An 8,030-nucleotide genomic window follows, 5' to 3' on the forward strand; every position below is an offset into this window, starting at 1 on the left:
GAATCGAAGATATATTGGTCCTGGTGAGCTCCCGGTGTATTATTCTTCTTGAACTGGAGCTGTTATTAATGCAGAGGGGAAAATGAAAGAATTTGGTATTACCTACAGGGTGCTTAGCTGGTACAGAAGTCATTTTGACTTAATAAGCAGTTATTGAACTTTTGTTGTTTGTGTGGTACAATGTTACATATGTGATAGTACCCAGATGAACAAGACATCATGTCTGTTCTCCATAAGCTTACCACCTTAAGTAAGTGGTAAGTAAGCCCATCATGCTCAGAAATAGCTTAGGACAGTGTGTATTGTGCTAAATGCTAAGGTAGAAGTATACACAGAATGCTGGCTATGAGAACACAGAACCTGACAACATTTCTACAGCAGAAAGTATGAGTCTGTTAAGCTTTTATGCTAAGACAGCAAGTTCTTGTCAGCTTTTTTTTTTTTTTTTTCTTTTTTTTGTCTTTTTGCTATTTCTTGGGCCGCTCCCGCGGCATATGGAGGTTCCCAGGCTAGGGGTTGAATCAGAGCTGTAGCCACCGGCCTACGCCAGAGCCACAGCAACGCGGGATCCGAGCCGCGTTTGCGACCTACACCACAGCTGACGGCAACGCCGGATCGTTAACCCACTGAGCAAGGGCAGGGACCGAACCCGCAACCTCATGGTTCCTAGTCGGATTCGTTAACCACTGCGCCACGACGGGAACTCCTCTTGTCAGCTTTGATAGGCGTTTTATTCCTAAGGGAAATGGACCTAACTTCTTACTTCTTAACCAATTTCCTACTTGTTCCTCTTCTTCCTCCTAAAAAAAGAAGTGCTTACATTAACATATCTGGATTGAGACCTCATTATTTACTTGTAATGTAAGTTTCCTGTAGTAGGGCTTCTCTAGACCTAGAGTGATCTCAGAGTTTAAGTCCTGTGGGTGGTGCATTCCTTAGAAATACTGCCTATCTTGGATTTCCCATTGCGGCGCAGCGGAAACGAAGCCGACTGGTACCCATGAAGTTGCAGGTTCCATCCCTGGCCTTGCTCAGTGGATTGAGGATCCGGCGTTGCCGTGAGCTGTGATGTAGATTGCAGGCGAGGCTTGGATAACAGCGTTCCTGTGGCTGTGTTGTAGGCCAGCAGCTGTAGCTCCAATTTGACCCCTAGCCTGGGAACCTCCATATGCAGCAGGTGTAGCCCTAGAAAGTAAAAAGAAAGGAAGAAAGGAAAGAAAGAAAAAGAAATAGTGCTCATCTTGAGGGTGCCAGTGAATATGCCCTCTAATCTCTTAAGTGCCAGGACCCTTTTACTTCTCTCTTCTTAGGTTATGATTGGTATGTGCTTTGGCGTGTTTTACGACCCCTCAGAACAAATAATACAACAATATAGAAATCTGCAGGGGAGATGTGAGGAAAGAAAAAGCCAAATATGAGGTCAAACCCTGTTTTTCCACTGGATGCAATAGCCAGTCTCCACTTTGTTTAAAATTAGAGATCTACATACTCTGGAAAGAGTTGGAACAATCTTCTTTGCTGTCCCATCTACTCAGGTTTTTTTTTTTAAACAGGAATATCTGAGGATTTTGTTATAGGTGGATTGGCCATAAAATTCTAAACTGCTGTGTTTAGCCCTCAGTTACATTTTTACTGTTGATAGACTTAGCTACAAAACATCTTTAAAAAGTATGGTTCTTAAATGATGGTATATACACCATCATCTAGAAATAACTAAACTTCTAGAAAATATGTCTGGAAAAACTTTCAAATGAACACAATTTTAATATCACTTTTAATAGATTTAAGTTATATTCATTCTGGGACTAATAACAGCAGTCTTTGATGGTGGCTCACTATAAGATATTGTGTTGGAAATATGTAAATTAAGTAACTGCTTCATACGGTGTGCATCATTTTCCTCGCTGGCATGTTCATCCAGTGATTTCCTTATACAGTTCTTTAGTTCATCTGTTCCTTCTCCAGTAACTGCAGAGATGGGGGTGATATGTTGGAGCTCCACAGTCCTCTCTAGAATCATGATTTTTTTTTTTCAGATAAATGTAAACAGTCTTTAGGATTTTGGAGTTAGTTCATCAGTACTTGAAATTTATCTTGGGCATCTGTCAAGTCCATTTTATTAACTGCTAGGACATCAGGTTTTGTCTGAAGTTCCTCTTTGGGCAACTCCAACTCTTTTGTGAGTAGTATTACAGTTTCGAAGGCAGTTCTATATTGAGTTTGGAAAGAAAGCTGAAATCCAGAAATACCAACAACAAAAAGTAATTATTTAGTTCTTTCTATATGCCTGAGGACTTTGTGGCCCATTCCTTTGTTCATATGTGTTCCTTCTATTAAACCAGGAAGATCAGCTATTGGTATCTCTTTGAAACCATGATACTTAATTTTTTGAAGTTCAGGTTTTCATGTTGAAAATGCATAATCTGCATTCACAGGTTTTGCATGAGAAATTTTACTTAGCAAAGAGGATTTTCCAGCATTTGGGAATCACACTAGGTATATATCAGCTATAAGTTTTAGATCAAGGTGAATTACTTGTTTCTGGCCTTTCAATGGTAAGAAATTTGTAAGTAATTTACCACCAAGACTTTCTTCAGCTACTAGAATTCTGTCTTTCTCTTTATTGAATTCTCCTATAATTTTACCATTTTCATCAGTTATTGAAATACCCACAGGTACAGGAATTTCACAGTCTTTTCCTTTTGAGCCATTCAGTGCACTAACTCGACTGTTCACTCCTTCTCCAGCCACAAACTGTTTCTGAGGATATTTGTCTTTAAGTTTTGTTGTTGTTGTTGTTATTTGTTTGTTTTTGTCTTTTTAGTGCTGCACTCATGACGTTTGGAAGTTCCCAGGCCGTGGGGTCGAATCGGAGCTGTAGCTGCTGGCCTACACCACAGCCACAGCAATCTGAGCTGCGTCTGCCACCTACACCACAGCTCATGGCAATGCCGGATCCTTAATTCACTGAGTGAGGCCAGGGATCGAACCTGAATCCTCATGAATACTAGTCGGATTTGTTTCCGCTGTGCCATGACAGGAACTCCCAGAAAATTCCTGTTTTTAAAAGTTCCTTTCAATTTGTGACATATTTTTTAACTACTCAGGATTTACTGGATTTAGAGATTTAAAATCCAAACTTAAAAGCTCTTGAAAACAATGCACTCAGTGGAAAAAAAATAGTAAGGAACAGGTTATGAATATTATTACTTAAAAGAAGGAAAATACATTATTTGAGCCAAAAAAAAGTCAAACGTACACTCTACGTACACCACATTGCATGTCTAAACAGCAGACAGGTACCCTACCTCTCCAGTCCACATGCACACAATTCCCATGTTAAATCTCAAATCCTTTTCCCAAATAACTGTCCAGACCACACCTGGTAGACACGCCCTTCTCATGCCTTATAGTCCCAGCCCAATTCCTGGAGGGACAGAAAGCAGAGGACTCTGGTAGGCAGAAGGGCCCCAGGAAAAAAAAAGCAGGGAAGGAGGGAAGCAAAGGCAAACCAGAGCTCTTGGGTGGTTCTAGAGACACCAGGGCTCAGACATCAGGCTAAGGGGCACCAGTCATGGACCTTTCTAAGCAATATGCAACTGTAGCGTGTCGTGACTTCGAAAGGCGAGCATTCCCTCCCATGGAAGCTGTACGGACTCCATCAGTTTTTACCATCAGTTTTTACCAACTCCTTTTTATTTAGTTAGTTTTTAGTTTTTATTTTATTTTGACTCCATCCACAGCACATGGGATCGAACCTGCACCATAGCAACGGCTTGAGCTGCTATGGGGACAATGCTGGATCCTTAATCCACTGCATCATGAGGGAATGCCTCCAACTCCTTCTTTTTATTTTATTTTAAATTTTAAAAAATTTTTTATTTTTTATTTTTGTCTTTTTGCCTTTTCTAGGGCCGTTCTTGCAGCATATGGAGGTTCCCCGGCTAAGGGTTGAATCGGAGTTACACCAGAGCCACAGCAATGCCAGATCTGAGCCACGTCTGCAAGCTACACCACAGCTCACAGCAACGCTGGATCCTTAACCCACTGAGCAAGGCCAGGGATCGAACCCGCAACCTCATGGTTCCTAGTCGGATTCGTTAACCACTGAGTCGCGACTCAGTGGAACTCCAAACTCCTTCTTTTTAAAACTCTGATGTCATATTAGGTTTTCTTTCTCTTTCCCAGTTCATGTCCTCAGATAGTCTCATTTTTTCCAAACTGACTGGAAATGCCATGGAAGCTGGCAGACAGCCTCTCTCACCCTCTCTACCAAAGTAGAGCCAACATGTGGGTATTAATTTCTTTTAACACCTGGTGATCCACAAGGCCGGCTCTTCCCCAGGGTCCTTGTGGCACTCAGCTGGAAGCCAAGAGCAAGCATGGATAGCTTGGTATCAGCCGTGAGGTGGAAAGAGGCACCTGCAAGAGGGTGACCAGGGACTAGGACCAGTGTTGAGACTCTCCGGGGGTAGGGGTGGGGGCTGTTTAGTGTCACCCCAGAGCCAGAAAGTTATCCTGTAACTACATACTCCAGCCTGTAAAAATAGTCTCTCATATTATAGGGCTGCTAAGATGAGTCCCTGGGTTTACCAGCTCACTGCAGCTATGTGCCATGCAAAAGGGGTCCAGCTTCACTTCTGCTCTCTTGAGCTGTGGGATTGTATTCTTTGGGGCTGCTTAGCAAACAAACTCATGATTTTTATGGGTCTTGGCTGGTATAACACAAGCAAAAAAGTATTCTTCCTAGCCAGAGAATTTAACTAGGCTACAGAGAAACAAAGGGAAAAAATTGGACAGGAGGTAAAAGGTCAAAGTTCCTAGTGGGAAGAAGGGTCTTGAGGGAGGTGGAATATACTATAGACATATGATAAAAACATATCATTCAGAAGTTCTTGTCATGGCTCAGCAGCCACAAACTCAGCTAGTATCCATGAAGACATGGGTTTGATATCTGGCCTTGCTCAGTGGGTTGAGGATTGGCATTGCCGTGAGCTGTGGTGTAGGTTGCAGACTCAGCTCAAATCTGGTGTGGCTGTGGCTGTGGCTGTGGCCGGCAGCTACAGCACCAATTAGACCCCTAGCCTGGGAACTTCCATATGCCACAGGTGAGGCCCTAAATAAAAAGACCAAAAAAAAAATTTTATATATATATACACACACACATTCATATATATACACATTCACATATATACAGTTCATACATATACAAACACACACACTATATATATGTAAATTCATTTTCATGAATAAACCTGTCTAAAAAGGTGAATTTTTTCCTGAAGCTGTCATACTGCCAATGACTGGTTTGGGTAGTACTTGCTTATTTTCCCCAACGGCAAGATTTCACAACAGTCTCTTTATTATATTTTTCCTGGACTGCTAACATGAATGAAAGGAATGTCATAGTACTATCCAGTCACTCCTGCTTCTTAGAGTGAAATTTTGTCTAGGCACATAGCTCAGAGACTGTGACAGTTCTATAGCAGCATTTAAAATCTTCCAACACATTGCCCCTGGTGCTGAACTGGCAAAAGGGTTGTGGACAGAAAACACATAGTAACTCAGGTTTAGATTTGACCATGAGCTAATGTTAGACCACATTTGCAAATGTGGTGACTGTGGAAAACGGTGCTTCAAATGTGCTAAAAACAAAACAAAAGCCCAAGAACACTTCCTATATGCCAAGTAGCATTCTAAGCATTTCTCTCATATTAATTCGTTTAACCTTCACAGCATTCCAGTGATATTCTGTTATTACTCATTTTTACAGATGAGGAAACTGAGGCATAAACAGATGAGGTAATTTGCCAAAGACCACAGCTAGCATTTGACAGAGTAGGGGAATTAGAATTCAAGCAGTCTAGGAGTTCCCGTCGTGGCTCAGTAGTTAATGAATCCGACTAGAAACCATGTGGTTGCAAGTTCGATCCCTGGCCTTGCTCAGTGGGTTAAGGATCCAGCTTTGCCATGAGCTGTGGAGTAAGTCACAGATGCAGCTTGGATCCTGCATTGCTGTGGCTGTGGTGTAGGCCAGTGGCTACAGCTCCGATTAAACCCCTAGCCTGGGAACCTCCATATGCCGTGGGAGCAGCCTTAGAAAAGGCAAAAAGACAAAAAAAAAAAAAAAAATAGAATTCAAGTAGTCTAGCTTTAGATTGGGACTTTTCACACAGAACCATCATGATGTGTGATTCCTTTTTGGTAGAAAAAGAGGCTGAAATGTACACTCTGGGATTTCCCTTCGTGGCTCAGCAGTTAACAAACCCGACTAGGACCAATGAGGATGTGAGTTCAATCCCTGGCCTCGCTCAGTGGGCTGAGGATCCAGTGTTGCCATGAGCCGTGGTGTAGGTCGAAGACGAGGCTTGAATCCTGAGTTGCTGTGGCATAGACTGGCGGCTACAGCTCTGATTAGACCGACCCCTAGCCTGGGAACCTCCACATGCCATAGCAGCCCTAAAAAGAAAAGAAAAAAAAAGTAAACTCTGGCTTTACTTTAATAAAGCAAAAATAATTTGTTTCAGCTGACAAGACTGCTATTGGGGAGGGGGCTGCAATTCTCTTATATTCTTGTTGTAGCTCCTTTCGCCTAGAAAGAGCCCTGTAGAAGAAATACACTCCCAAACAATGAATCCTGAAGAGGTAATTACACTGTTGCCGTCCCATTGGGAAGAAGGCTGGGGCGGTGATTACATTCCAAAACAAAGCTGTTTGGGTATAATTGCACTGTGCTGCTCTTATCAGTCTGGAGAAGGCAGGCCTCTGGTCTCCATCCTCATTTGTTTTTGAGATGGAATCCGAATAGCATTCAATTAATAGGCAAGACCCAGGCACAGGGAAGTCAGCCAAAAGAGCCAAGAGGACATTAACTTTCTGTTGGCATTTTCCTTCCGCTGAAGTTTTCCAGACCTTTAAGTATCAGCAAATTTGAGGGAGAGCCCATTTGAGGAAATGTATTTGGCCAATGAAGGGTTAGAGAGCCCTCCTTAGATGCTGTGCCCCAAAGCCCTCATTGGTCTTTATACATAAAGAAAAGATGGTTGGATGGCAATGAAATTTCCCTCCTCCATCAAGCAGCTTTTTTGCTCTATCAAAACTTGGCCCTCCCCTTAAATCTTTCCCCAAAACTTATAGAGAAAGAGAGAGAGAGAGAGAGAGAGAGAGAGTGTGTGTGTGTGTGTATGCATGCATGCAAGTATATTTTGTAAATATATATTTTGTGTATATAGATTCTAGTTGTGGATCCAAAAGCCCCTCTCTAGTTCTATTGAGATTATAAGGCTGACTTTGTTAAATTTCAGCAATAATCTCTGGATCTGGACTAAAAAAGAAGTAAAACTAATTTAATTGTTTTGTTTTATGATTCAGAGAACACAAAACTGCCAGTGGTCTCTCAGGCATGCTCATTGAACTAGAGCAGAGAAAGGGAGAAGATGTCCATTTTATCAGGCTAAGGGTTTCACATACCCCTTGGGAGTGGTTGGTGTAGCCTTGGCCATTGTAGCAGTTAGCTTTTGCTGCCTCACAAACCACCTGAAAATTTACTGGCTTAAAAAAGCATTTATTGGAATTCTCTTGTGGTGCAGTGGGTTAAGGATCTGGTGGTATCACTGCAGTGCAGGTTTGATCCCTGGCCTAGGAACTAAAAAAAAAAAAAGCATCTATTGGGAGCTCTCTAGTGGCTTCGCAGTTAAGGATTCATTATTGTCACTGCTGTAGCTCGTGTTCAACCCCTGGCCTAGGAACATTCACACGCCGTGGGTGTGGCCCCCCAAAAAAGCATTTATTGTTCCTTACAGTTCTCTGGGTCCAGTGTGCAGTTCATCTGGTCTGAGCCAGCTTGGCCGCTCTCTGTGTCAGTTGATGGCGTGGCTGAGCGTGGATGGTCTTAGTTGGTGTAATAGGTGGGACAGTGGCCTCCGCATAGCTAATCCCTAGAACCTGTGAATATTTACCTTATGTGGCAAAAGAAACTTTGCAAGTGTGATTAAGGTTACAGGTTTTGAGGTGGGGGTGATAGTGTTGAA

General features: G+C 42.4%; 1 protein-coding gene and 1 pseudogene across 41 annotated transcripts in view; one reads left to right on the forward strand and one right to left on the reverse strand.

Annotated features, from left to right (window-relative positions):
- AMBRA1 (autophagy and beclin 1 regulator 1) overlaps window positions 1-8,030 on the forward strand; it is a 183,711-nt gene that overhangs the window by 96,472 nt on the left and 79,209 nt on the right. The gene's annotated exons all lie outside the window — the stretch shown is intronic.
- On the reverse strand, window positions 1,784-7,828 carry LOC102164349 (GTP-binding protein 10 pseudogene; annotated as a pseudogene).

This window comes from Sus scrofa, chromosome 2 (genome assembly GCF_054392235.1).
Source record: "Sus scrofa isolate SSC_HxYL_T2T_F1_AM1 chromosome 2, Sscrofa_HxYL_maternal_Yorkshire_Landrace_v2.0, whole genome shotgun sequence".
Taxonomy (NCBI): domain Eukaryota; kingdom Metazoa; phylum Chordata; class Mammalia; order Artiodactyla; family Suidae; genus Sus; species Sus scrofa.